The sequence below is a fragment of the Phodopus roborovskii genome, unplaced genomic scaffold (genome assembly GCF_943737965.1).
Source record: "Phodopus roborovskii unplaced genomic scaffold, PHOROB, whole genome shotgun sequence".
In the NCBI taxonomy this organism is placed as follows: domain Eukaryota; kingdom Metazoa; phylum Chordata; class Mammalia; order Rodentia; family Cricetidae; genus Phodopus; species Phodopus roborovskii.
In genome coordinates this window covers 10,041,793-10,055,637 of record NW_026126571.1, presented here as the reverse complement: position 1 = coordinate 10,055,637, position 13,845 = coordinate 10,041,793, and the positions used below count along the sequence as shown (strand labels likewise).

The 13,845-nt window shown below is 47.4% G+C and overlaps 1 long non-coding RNA gene and 1 other non-coding gene across 2 annotated transcripts; both read right to left on the bottom strand.

Annotated features, from left to right (window-relative positions):
* Window positions 1-1,517: 1,517 nt before the first annotated feature.
* Window positions 1,518-10,647, bottom strand: LOC127235594 (uncharacterized). The gene is made up of 2 exons (XR_007835725.1): window positions 10,468-10,647; window positions 1,518-2,281 (listed from the first exon to the last, which is right to left on the bottom strand). It is a non-coding gene; the product is annotated as an uncharacterized LOC127235594 (long non-coding RNA).
* Window positions 10,648-13,496: 2,849 nt separating this feature from the next.
* On the bottom strand, window positions 13,497-13,600 carry LOC127235889 (U6 spliceosomal RNA). The gene has a single exon (XR_007835733.1). It is a non-coding gene; the product is annotated as a U6 spliceosomal RNA (small nuclear RNA).
* Between the last annotated feature and the right edge of the window lie 245 nt (window positions 13,601-13,845).

Genomic DNA, 13,845 nt, shown 5'->3' with positions numbered 1-13,845 from the left:
TTCAGTGAAGATTTGTACTAAACTCAAAGTGGGGAGTAAGGCTGGACATGAAGACCGGTGATCGAATACTTGCCTAGCATGTGCCAGGCTAGGGGTCCAAACCCCACAAGAGAGAGACAGAGAAAGATGACAGAGACACAGAGATAGAGAGGGCAGAGATGGAGAACAGGGTGGTCCTAGCCAGCTCTGCACTAGGTGCCCCAGCTCAGCCCAGCACCCATGTTCTGATTCCTGTTCATCTGGACCCAGGCTCTGGGAGCAGCTCTCTCTTCAGAGCCTGTGTCCCAACTCCAGTAGCAGGGCTTAGAAGCTGGGGAGATCCTGAGCAAGTCAATCTGTCTAAAAGAGCTGGTTAGCCACCAAAGCATGGGGCCGCAGTTAGCTGCCATGGCATCTTCCTGACCTAGACCTATTCTGACAGTCTCGGGGACTACAACACTCTGGGATCAGTCTGTAAAAGCAGGAAGTGTCCAGGCCTGCAGCACTCAGGACCATGCTGGAGAGCACTCAGAAATGTAGAAATAGCATCCAGAAGCTGCGACCACAAACTTCAGGGCTGAGACAGGCTTAATCCATTTAATGTATGTTCTGCTTCTCAGTTCAAACATCTTATGAGCCTTTGCTATCTGACCTACTTGGTGTGTAGTGTCAACATCAGAAGCCTTCCATTTGCTAGAAGGGAATGAAGACTAGAAACTGGCTAATGTTGAAGGGGTCAGAAGCTAGCAATCAAAACCTAGCTCACTTTGTAATTACCCCCCTCCAACACACACACACACACACACACACACACACACACACACACACACACACTATCCTGCTGTGGGTTTTGTTTTGTTTGAGAGTCTCAAGTATCTCTGTGTAGCTGAGGACGACCTTAGGCCTCTGGTCCCTCCTCCCGCACCTCCTAAGTACTTGCATCTCAGGCCTGGACCACCACACCCAGTTTTCCGAACTCCTTGCTCCTGTGGCCTCCTGAATGCTAGGCAAAACTTTACCAATTGAGCTACACCTCAGCCCCATGTACTGCCTTCTAGAAAGCATATATGTGTGCCTTTTTTTTTTTTCCAATCACTTCAAGCATTGAAGACATCACACGTGGGACTGGAGAGGTGGCACAGTGGTTAAGAGCACTGGCTGCTCTTCCGGAGAACCCGAGTTCCATTCCCAGCACCCACGCAATGGCTCACAATCATCTGAACTTCAGTTCTGGGGGATCTGAGGGCAGTGGGCACACATGGTACCCCAACATATGCAAACAAAGCACTCATATACATACAAATAAATGAAAAGAAACAAGCTTTAAAAAAAAAAAAAAGCGACAGCTCGTGGGCTGAGGATGTAGCTCACAGGGAAAGTGCTGGTCCCAGGACTTCAGCTTTCCCAAATGCTAACCTTTGCTTTCTCCTTGTGCTACGGTTGAACCTAGAGCATTGGGAGAGCCAGGCTCTATCCCTAAGCTCCAGCCCTCAGTGTTGACATCTTACATAGCTACAGCTCAATCAGCAAAACCAGAGTACGGAACAGAAGTATAATAGTGTTAACTTATCTCCAGACATTAGCTAACGTTTGCCAATTGTTTTGCTGGTGTTCTTTTTCCAACCCGAGACCCTGTATTGAGCTGGCCTGTGTCCATGGTCTCCTGTGATCTGAGACAGCTTCCTCATTCTTTGTCCTTCATGACTGTGACATTTTTGAAGATCAGTGGCCGGTTACTTTGCAGAACGTTCCTCACATTGGGTGTGTCTGGTATGTTTCATGATTAGATTGTGGGTCTGTGTGTTGGTCAAGAACGCCACTGAGGAGACATTGTGTCCTCAGTCACTCCCGCAGGGGGGCAGGAGGCTGTTGCCTCTGTTCCTGATGACAGTAAGATGATCACTTGGATTAGGTGGCGCCCAATGGATTGGTTACAAGCAAAGTCACTCCATTCTCCTTTGAAATCAACATGCCGTGTGAAGAGACATCTGAGAAAATGCGATGTCTTTTGTCTGTCATATCCTACCACTACCTTTAGCTTTCATACATCATCCTCTACCCTTACTACTGTGAAGTCAGCCAAAGCCTGCCTTTCCTATTTACAGCATTCCTTCCCCCCTTCTCCCCCAAGTGGAGGAGAAAGTGCCCTTCTTCCCTTGACGGCTTATTTATTTAACTGTTTGCTTATTTCAACGTGGAGAAACCGATGTTGGTCTGATTCTTAACCATTGTGTATTATTCCGATTCTCCCAGACTCGACCAGCAATAGCGTGTGATGACCAACTGGTGTGAGATCCTGTGTCTAAAAAAATAAAACAGAATGATATTTGAGATGAAGTTCTCACTGGGGGACTGGCAAGGTTGCTCATCAAGGCACTTGCCAACAAGCCTGAGTTCCATCTCCAGGCCCAGCAACTCCCAGGAGTTGTGTCCTTCTGACCTCCCTGTGTGAACTGTGGTACATTCATGCATGTGTGAACATACAAATAAATTTAAAAACATATCTCATCAGGGATGTGGCTCAGTTGTCAGAGTGCTTGCCTCGTGTGCGTAAAACCTCAGATTACACAAAATTGCAGTAGGGGCACACAACTATAAACGTAGCACTTGCGGTGTAGAGGCAGTGGGTCGAAGTTCAGGGTCATCCTTGGTTAGTGAGTTCAAGGTCATCTTAAGCCACATGAGATCGTGTCTCAAAAAAAGAAAAGTCTCATAGTACTAAGATATCTGTAGTTCTAGTGTCTGTTGTGGGATATTTGTACACTGTATGATTGCTGTGATTGGTTTACTAAAGAAAGAGCTGAACAGCCAATCGCTAAGCAGGAGGTACAGGCGGTACTTGTAGGCAGAGAGGGGAAATGGGCACAGAGGAGAAGCTAAGGAGACATGGAAGGAACTGGACACACAGAAGGAAAGGAAGGTAAAGAGCCACACGGTAAAAGATAGATTAACAAAAGCAGGTTATCTTATCAGTGCTAGTGGGCCAAGCCTAAGTAAGGCCAAGCTTTCATAGTAATGGGTCTCCCTGTTGTTATTTGTGAGCTAGCAGGGCAGAGAAAGACTGTTACCAGTGTCTGTCAAAGAGAACTCAGCTAGGAGGTGAATAGAGCCATACCTGGCTATCTTTTGGGCCCCGTTCCAGGATACCCCATAGCTACAAGCTCCTAATGTAAGATGATATCAGGGCTCTTGGGTGTGCTTCCTTAGCATGCAAAGTCCTGGGTTCTATCCCCAGCACCAAACCACATAAAACCAGTGTATTGACATCCTTGGAATCCTGGCTCTCAGAAGTTTAACTCATCCTTAGCTACATAACCAGTCAACCTGGACTGGATAGGTAGGTGATAGATAGATAGATAGATAGATAGATAGATAGATAGATAGATAGATAGACAGATAGATAGATAGATAATAGATGCATGATAGATAGATACATGATAGATAGATAAATGATAGATAGATAGACAGATGATAGATAGATGGATGAGAGACAGATAGACAGACAGGTAGATAGGAGTTAGGCAGTTAAACAGGAGCTGAAAGCAAGCAGTTATCTGGGGGTGTCTTTAGAATGGGTTGGGTGTTTTCCTATGGTGCTTTTCACGAGGGTAGAAAGGGGAGTGAGTTTCAGGGTAAACCAGAGATGGCTCCACCTGAGATGAGGTGGGAGAACTTTGCCTGTCACAGCCCTTTCTGCCTCCTCGAGCACTGTGTGGGTGTGGTGAACAGGCATCATGAACGTTATGTTTTTAGGAGTCAGTGATGAGAAGAATACTACCTGCACCTATTCAGGATACACACAGCTACAGTAGGCCCTCCTACACAGGCAGCAGTGAGACCCAAGGCAGGCAGGCAGCGCTTGCAGCCTGAGAGACACTGAGGATGCTGGAAGTGGCCGAAGGCGGCACCCAGGGTGCCTACACTTTATTCGCCTCCATTTTAAGTGCTCACCAAGTAGCAAATCCAAGTCTTGTTTCGTTTAAGATAAGTCCTCACAACCTGAAGTCATGCTATCTAGAACTTTCTGGAATTTTTGTTCCAAAATTTCCATCCATTGACTTAAATACAACCTGTGCTGTGGAGTGCCTCTGTCTGACCATTTCTGTGTGTAAAAATCATTGGTTCATACCAATGCCTAGGTTCTGGTCTAACAGGGCAGGTGTATTATTGTTCCATGGGCTCTGATTCCGTTATCCAGCATGTAATTACTTATTTGCTTAATTGCAGAACATACTTGAAAAAGTTCAAGATTTCTGAGACCGTTTTATTGTTGTTTATTATTCTTGTTCTGTTTTTGAGTCAGGGTGTAGCCCTGGCTGACCTAGAACTTGCTATATAGATGGATTGGCCTAAATTCACAGACATGCCTGCCTCTGCCTCCCAAGTATTGTGATTATAAGTTTGTACACCCATCTGTTGTTGTGTTGCTGTTTCTCTGTAAAGATTTTTTTTGTGTGTGTGTGTGCACATGTGAGAGTATTTGTGTTTGGTTGTGTGCGTGCGTGCGTGCGTGCGCCTGTAGACCAGCAGTGTAGGACCCTGTGAGATAGAGTTGCGAGTGTTTGTGAGCTCCTATTGTGGGCGCTGGGATTTGGTCCTCATGACACCGCCGAGTCACCTCTCTAGCCCCTTGTTTTGTTTTTGAGATGGGGTTTCGTGTAGTCTAGGCCAGTCTCAAACTCACTGCGAATCTGATGTTAGTTCTCCAGTAGTCTAGAATTGCAGGCATGCGCCATCATGCCCAGCTTACAGAAGAAAATCCCATTGGTTGAAAATTGCAACCTAATCGTTGCAATGAAACACTGGCCCATAATAGTGGTTGATGTGAGGGGAAAACAGGAAAGAGTTTGGAAGAGTGGAGGCTTACTTAAAAAATAAATAAATAAATAAATAAATAAATAAATCTCTTATTATATAATTAGGATGAAACATGGTTTTCTCCCAGTAGGTGGCAGCACGTGAACCATGTTTAAAACAGATTTTCCCCCTAGTGGTTCTTTTAGGCTTAGTTATTGCTGCTGCTGTTCTTTAAGACAGCATTTTATGTATCCCAGGCTGGCCTTGAACTGAAGATGTCTTAAGATGAACTGAAGACTGAAGATGTCTTAAATGTCTGGTTTTCCTGCCTTTACATCCCAAGTGCTGGGGACACTGGTGTGAACCACCACACCCAGTTAGGGATCAAACCCAGGTTTTCATGCATGCTGGGTGAGGGCTCTAGCAAATGGGCTACAACCCCAGGAATTGTTCTCTAGAGTAAGCAAGGCCACAGGAAAAGTGCTGCCTTGAAGGATGAGGCTCAGGTTCCCAGAGCCTTGGAAGTTCATCCCAAGAGTGGGTGAGGTCAATACCCTAGGCCAGGCAGGAACTGGAGAAAACTATTCACACTCTACTCACCCCCCTGGCCCAGGACCCAGGGAGAACTTAACAAAATACACATGACCCCATCCTGTGCACTTCCTGGGAGGTAGAAGAGGAGGAAGGGCCCAGGGCAGGGCGGAAACTTGTATCAATTTAGCCACAGATTAGACATCCCTATTCAAGAGTTAGAGGTGTCCAGGAAATGACCTCTCCCTTCGGGTGCTGCTAATGCTGCTCCGTTAATGACAGATGTCATTAGGTCCTAGGTGTTACCCACACACAGCATTCTGAAAGTCTGAACCAGGGAGAATGAGCAGGTAGGCTGAGGCAAGAGGATCTGGGTCACATGACTATGAAGCCAGCCTGGGTTGGGGAGGAGTCTCAGCTAGTGGAGAGCTTGCCTAGCATGCACCGAGCCTGGGTTCCGTCCCAGAACCACATAAGGCAGGTTCAGTGCCACAAGCCTGGGATCCCACCGCGGTTCCAAAACTGAAGGTCGTCCTCAGCTACACAGCAACTGGGAAACCAGGCTGGGGTACAAGACACCCTGCCAGAAAGACAAACAGAGAGGCAGAATCTGAAGGAGACACGCACCTGGAAAGAAGTCCAGGCACCCTGGGACATGGTGACATTTCTTGCTGGCTAAGAGTCAAAAGCTTCACAACTGATAAAATCAAAATGGCCTACGAAATTCCTTTTCCCAAAGATACCTCACACAGGATGTTAAAGCCAAAACTGGGGCTGGGTGTGGCAGTGTACACTCATCCCAGCACTCAGGAGGCTGAGGTAGGCAGTTTGGGAGTTCAAGGCTAGCCTGGTCTACAAGAAGAGTTCTAGGCTAGCCTGGGCTACGTAAGGAGATTCTGTCTCAAAAACAAAACAAACTAGACTTGGGGGGCAGATTATTTGTGGCCTTGATTAATTGTACCAGTGTAAACCATCTTAACAATTCCTTTACACAAAGGGAATTCTTTAAGAAAAGAGAAATAAAGAAACCAGCTCGTATTTCTTGTACTTAATTTTAAACCTGGTTGTAAATGATATCTTCTGAGCAATTTTAACTTTGCAAACCACTGGATCATATGTGTGTATAGCTATGGCAAAGGCATCCAAGGCATGAGCGCCCACAGCTCTCTCTCTCTCTCTCCCTCTCTCTCTGTGTCTCTCTGTCTCTCTGTGTCTCTCTCCCTCCCTCTCTCTCTCTCCCTCCCTCTCTCTCCCTCCCTCTCTCTCTCTGTCTCTCTGTGTCTCTCTCCCTCCCTCTCTCTCCCTCCCTCTCTCTCTGTGTCTCTCTGTCTCTCTGTGTCTCTCTCCCTCCCTCTCTCTCCCTCCCTCCCTCTCTCTCCCTCCCTCCCTCTCTCTCTCTGTCTCTCTGTCTCTCTGTGTCTCTCTCCCTCCCTCTCTCTCTCCCTCCCTCTCTCTCCCTCCCTCTCTCTCCCTCCCTCCCTCCCTCTCTCTCTCTCCCTCTCTCTCCCTCCCTCCCTCTCTCTCTGTGTCTCTCTGTGTCTCTCTCTCCTGGTGTCTCTGTCTCTGCTTCTTTTTCACTGTTTATGTCTCTCTGTCTCTATCTTACTGTCTCCCCCTCCCCCGTCTCTTCCCCTCTCTGTCTCTCTCAGTGTCTCTGTATCTCTCCTGTCTCCCTTTCCCTCTCTCTCTCCTTCTCTCGCCCCCCCCATCTCTGCATGTCCTCTTCCCCCCACCTCACTCCCATCTGTTTTGGTTCAAATCTGAGGCAGGTGATGTCTCTTATCTCTCCTTACTAAGCACCCTAACCCTGACTCCTGGAATTCTTTTCTGCAGTGTAAGCAAGGATGTGGCTCTAGCTGAGTGACAGTCCCTAGGGGGCAACTCCTCAGGCTACAGACAACAGCTGACTCATTAGTGGGCTCCAAAGTTCTCAGCATGAGTGGACTGAAAGCAGGTCTCTCGAAGGTCTCCGTTTCCCAGGCAAGCTCCCCCCTCCTCCCCAGTCCCTGATTGCTGTCAGAGACATAACTTCGAGCCAGGCATGGGAGCACCGACTTGGGATTGCTTCCCATTCAAAACTAGTCTGCGCTACACAGTGAGCTAGCTCCAGCCCAGCCAAGGCTGCGGACTGAGATGGCACTAGTCTGCCTGCCATTTAAAAGAAAAGCACATTTGAGCACTTCACTGACTTCACAATAACACCCTTTGGGCAGTCATCTGGACCTTGTATGAGTTTAGTGCTTCTACCCTAATCCAAAAGAATCTTCCTTGTCTCCTGCTGACTATGCTCACATTTCACAACAACCAGTCAGACTTGAGGTCAAAGCTTCGTCAGCTTCCCTTGCTTTGGGGGAACTCAGCTTTGGAGCGGAAAACACAGGAAAGAGGAAAGTCCTTGCAGCCCCAGTGAGCATCGGGTGCCCATCACTCAGGAGGCTGAGGCGTGGCCCTGCCTCACAAACACACAGCCAGACCCTCCAACTTCCCATCTCTGTCTGTTTGGCTCTAGCCCTAACCCACGCAGCCATGGTTATTCAGCCATGTTCGTTCGTAAATTAGTCTGTGTCAGATACTGTGGCTTGTCCTCGTGGGAACTGTGCACACAAGCTGAGAAAGAAAGAAGTCCTCCAACTTCGGTGTTGCAGTGCATACCTGTAAGCCTGGCTCTCCGGAGGTGAAGCCAGGAAGATTGTGCTGTAAGTCTGAGGCCAGACTGGGTTATGCTGTAGTGAGTTCCAGGCCAGCCAGGGCTATATATGAAACCCTGACTCAAAAAAAAAAAAAAAAAAAAAAAAAAAAAAAACAACTAAATAAATAAAATCAAGAATAAAGAATTCCTCCATCCTTTTACCTGGAAAAGTCCAACAAAAGGCCAAATACAACCCTGCCTCCCCCCCTACGAAGAATAAAAAGAGCTCATGCAATTTGCTAGCTGATCCAACTGCCTGATGCCAACTTCTGATTGGGGCAGGGAAAATCGAAGCTCAGGCTGGGCCACCTGCTGTGGAAAGGGGGTGAGGAGTGGATTTCCAAGGAGCCGCAGCAAGCTGAGCCTGGCAGCCAAACTTCTTGTCACACCTGTCCTCAGATCTGTGCTGTGAATGTTGTGGGGACCCAGCCATGGCGCCGAGGGATGGAGGAAAACATCAGTATTGTCAAGTTCTCTGTTTTCTAACCAGTTGTGTGCGGAACATTCTGGTCCTGCTGTTCCTCAAGGATGTATGCCCAGTTTGTTTTCCTCAAGTGTATCTTCTCTAGAGAGACGCATTTCATGGAGGTGCAGAGATTAGATTGCCTGGGAGTTATTTTAAAAACTAGTATTGCCAGGTCTGGTGGCACAGGCCCAGATTCCAGATAATTGGGAGGCTGAGGCAGGACCAAAGTTCAAGGCCAGCCAAGTGCATATGCCTGTGGTACCAACCCTGGAAGGACAAAGGTGTGAGAATCTGGAAAGCAGGGCCAGTCTTCAGATCAAGCTGAGCTCTATGAGAGCCTGCCTTTCGTTTGGTTGGTTGGTTTGGTTTCTGTTTTTTGTTGTTGAGGGTTTTTTGTTTTGTTTTGTTTTTTGTTTGTTTTTGTTTTTTTGAGAGCCTGTCCTAGAATTTGCTCTTGTGGACCAGGTTGGTCTCAAACTCACAGAGATCCGCCTGCCTCTGCCTCCTGAGTTCTATGAGTAAAGACATGCACCATTGCCACTTGAAAAGACCCTGTCTTTAAAAATAAGTAGCTGAAGAGATGGCTCAGTGGTTAAGAGAATTTCCTGGGAAACACAATGTCCCTCATCAAGCTTAGACTGAAGCTAAATTCCAGTTTATAACAGACACGAAACGCCGTCTAACTGCAACTGATATTCTAACAGGGGCTTAGAATCCCTGTTTGCTGAAAAGCCAGCAGATGCCCAATGGCAAGCAAAAGCAAGATAAGTCCCCTGCCTCCATTGTGTGTCTGTGTGCCTTTAACTTTGGGTCAGATTTCTGCTCAGCTCCATGCACAAACATGTCGATCATTTAAAGATCGTTTGTGAGCTGCCATGTGGGTGCTGGGCATTGAACCCAGGTCCACTGAGCCGTCTCTCCAGTCCCAGAATTGTTTGTGTAAAGCTAATAATCCTCCCCTTTCAAGGCTAAAGACCACAAGGTAAGAGTAGCTAAGGTATCTCTGACAGATTCCCAGCTCCCGGCATTCCCCAGTTCAGGCTGGAGGATCCTCAGTTACTAAACTGTGCAGGAGTGAGGCTATGCAGACAGATCACACGATAAAGCTGCTCCCGTAAGTGAAGACAAAAACCCCACGATGGGAAGGGAGCCCTGCTTCACCAAGTGATGCTTAACATCCGCTCTCAGCATGGATCTAGATCATCTGGGGATGCTCTCTGGGCATGTATGTGATGGAGTCTCTACACTGAGTTATTTGAGGTAAGAAGACCCGCATTGTGTGGACCGCATCATTGCATGGGATGCCGTTCTGGGCTGAATAAAAGGAAGGAAGTGGGCTGTTGAGATGATCTAGCAAGCCTGACTACATGAGGTCACTCTCCAGAGCCCACACAGTGGAAGGGAAACCAACTCCCAAGAGTTGTCCTCTGACTCCACATGCATGTTTGGCACAAATACACATTAGTGAATAAACAAAATACTTTTAAAAAGATTGATGGTTTATTTATCTGTGTGTGTGTGTGTGTGTGTGTGTGCGCGCGCGCGCGTACGTACGTGTTCCGTGTGCGTATGTGTGTTCTCTGTGTGTGTGTGTGTGTGTGGCCAGGAGATGGGATCAGGTCCCCTGGGGTGCTGGGAACCCAACTTGTGTCTTCTGGAAGCAGCAAGCACTCTTAGGTTCTGAGCCATTTTCCAGCCCCATAGGATTTTCCTTTAAGAAGAAAGTAGCCAGAGCATGGTGGCACGTGTCTTACATTACAGACTCAGGAGACACGTGCAAAGTGAAGAGGCTCTGAAGACAACCCTCTTGGAGGCAGCATCTCCCCTGCCTTGCTGTGACTGTCCCTGCAACATCAGGATAAGCGGAGCCTACACAAGGATCAGCCAGGCCAGACCTCGGTTTGAGCGTGGCAGCTTGGCCACAGACTCTTCTTGTCCCCTCCCTCCACCCAGTCCCTCTTGCCTCCCCGGTGTAGCCCGGCTGATCTGCTCAACTACAACTCACCTCTACTTTTTTCCCTTGATTTTGGGGGTGACTGGCCACATCTAGCTTGTTGGGACTCCCGTAAGTCAGGACTCCGGGAACGGAGCGTCCGAGGCTCTCTCTGCGTGGTGTCACACTGTCAGCAGAAATGGGGTGGCCCAACCCAGGATTGCCGCAGGCAGCCTGAAGTGTTTTCTGCTCAGGGACCTCCAGTAGAGTCAAATCAGATCCCTGCCTACGCTGCAGAAAAGAATTTCAAAACAGGTAAGACTACAGCAAAGTGAACGAGTTTATTAAGTAGAGATAAGGAGAGTGCACACTTTGGCAGGATGTTTAGAGAGAGTGACTCATGGGAAAAGAACACCACACACCTAAGATAAGAGGGCTTCTGGGCAGCGAGAGCTGCAATTAGATGTCTTCAGAATGTCTATGTATATGACTCTGCAACTAAGTTCTGTTTTTCCAAGGATCTAATTTCACAACATAATTCTGTGGTTAAAGTGATGCCTAAGTTTTAAGCAAAATTTAAAATTTAAGTTAAAATGTAGGATCTGGCCAAGTATAGTGATTCGTGCCTTTAAGCCCCCACTCAGAAAACAGAGACAAGTGGACCTCTGTGAGATGGAGGCCAGCCTGGTCTATATAGCAAGTTCCGGTGAGCCAGAACATACATGAGACCCTGTATTTTTAAAAATGTGTGTTTTTAATAAATGAATATAGGCACTAGCTTACTACACACACTCACAAATGCACACATGCACACACACACACACACACACACACAAGCATGTATCTATCTGTAAAGGCCAGCGGAGAGGCAGCTCCCTGGAGTTACATTTACAGCCTGATATGAGTGCTTAGAATTGAACTCTGGTCTCCTGAAAGACCAGAACTCATTCTTAACCACTGAGCCATGCTTCAGGCCTTGCTTTGAGGTTTTATTGGGGGGGGCGGGGCGGGCATGTTCTCACTATGCAACACTGACTGGCCTGGACCTCAGTGTGAAGAACAGACTGACCTCAAACTCACAGAGGTCGGCCTGCCTCGGCCTCTGCCATGACCAGCTCTCGCTTATTTAAAGGACTTCCTTTTGTAAATGGAATTGTAAGGCGATGCTTTGTTCAGATTTGGGGATGAGAGGGGAGCATCCATTCAGTTAGCCTGGGGCCAACAAGTGCTTGCCTCAAGGTCAGCACTGGCCCTGTTGTCAAGCGCTAACCCTATGGGCACTTGTGCTTACTGTTTGTCTTGAAGCCTCTGCATCCCAGATTCCAGAGAAGTGGCTTCTGTCCTGTCCATGTCCCCGTAAGTTGTCTTGTCTTAGAGGTATTTCTTTACGTTTTAATTCACGTATTTTATGGAGGGCACAGCTTCAGTCAGTTCCCTCCTTCCCGTGTGGGTCCCAGGGACCGAACTCAGCTCATCAAGCTTGACAGCAGACACCTGTACCCACTTTCCACCCCATTTCCTATCTTTCTGTCCCGCTCAGCACTCCAGAGAATGCTACTGTTAGGATGACCCTTGCCCAGGTTATGGGATGGAGAGCTTGGGAGGAGGGGGGAAGACAATACACAAAGTCCCCATGTGTATTAAATAAGACGACTCCATTTGCATCTGTTTGTAGAAAGTTCCAAGCTTGACAATGCCCTCAAGCACAGTGGATATGGGTAAGGGTGTGGGAGGAGACCCAGAAGTATGTGCAGATAAAAGGAAAATTAGGGTAAAGTCAACATTGGAAAATTTTTTCTTGGATAGCCTTTGGAAGCAGCATGGGGAGTCTGCTGCTGGAGAATTTGAACCTCAATCACCCTACATGAGCATCTAGAATAATCTAGAAGGACTACATGTTCTCAGAGACCTTAGGTAGAAATAGATAGGTGATAGATACACACACACACACACACACACACACACACACACACACAAAACATGCTCATACACATGCAAACATAGGTGGGTAAACAGAGGGCCATTAACTTGTTTTATGGAATTTTGCAAATACATACTATACATATACATATATATGTGTGTGTGTGCATATATAAGTATATATATGTGTGTGTGTATATATATATATTTCTTTTTCTTCTATCATTTACAGCTGCACCTGTTCTCAACTCCAGAAAAAGTCTCCCCCCACCCCCACCCCCAAGGAGGTCAGAAGAGGATGTCAGGTGCTCTGAAGCTAGAGTAATAGATGATTGTGAGCCAGCCGGATGTGGATACTAAGAGCCAAAACAGGGTCCTGGGCAGGAGCAGCAAGTGCTCTTCGCCCCTCAGCTGGCCTCCAGCCCCAGGAATTCTCACGGCCTCGTAAAGACTCGACACTGCTAGCTCAGTATAACCTCCGCCTTCTCTCCCTTCCTCCGGACGCTGTTTTAACTGTCAACACCTGTGTTCTCTGAAATACATTTCTGGATTCCGTTATCTGCTTTATGCTGGTGATCCAAGCTGCAGCCTGATTTGAGTGTGCGAGGCAAACACTCACCCACTGAGCTTTATACGCAGCCTGTGTGTGCATGTCTGTGTGCACACGTGAGCACGTGTTTGCATTTATGTATATGTATGTTTGTGTGTATGTGCGTGCATGTGTGTGTATTATTTTTTAAGAGCCAGCAAACAAGGTTCTGAGGAGTAACAGCTCCCTGAAGCAGGGAGGGATCCTAAAAATGGGTGATTTTTTATCTTCTTAGACAGCACCTCCATTATACAGCCCATGCTCACCTGAAACTCACAACTGTAGCCAAGGACAACCTTGAGCTCTTGACCCTCCTGCCTCCATCTCCTAAGTGTTTGAATTCTAGGCATAGGCCTTCATGCCTGACTCTCGTGTGTGTGTGTGTGTGTGTGTGTGTGTGTGTGTGTGTGTGTGTGTGTGTGTTGAGACAGGGTTTCTCTGTATTGCTTTGGAGCCTGCCCTGGAACTAGAACTTGCTCTGTAGACCAAGCTGGCCTCGAACTCACAGAGATCCACCTGCCTCTGCCTCCCGAGTGCTGGGATGCTGGGATTAAAGGCGTGTGCCACCAATGCCCGGCCTATACATATGTTTTTTAATAGGGAGCACTTCATGAATTTGTGTATCATTCTTGCGCAGGGGCCATGCTAATCTCTGTATCTTTCCAATTTTAGTATGTGTGCTACCAAAGCAAACACTCAAAATACATTTTCTACATAAAATCTTTTATCTCACAGTTTCTGAGTTTGAACTAACCCACAAATCTATTGGAAATAGGGCTAAACCAGGAGTTGGCTAGTACCAATGTAAAACTCTTTACAGTAGAGGCAAACATGTGTGGTCAAGTACCATGTTTCAGTGTGAAAGCGAGGGCTAGACTCTGGCCTCTCTGAAACTACTGCACACCAAAAGCCTATGGCCTACCACCATAATACCATGATCG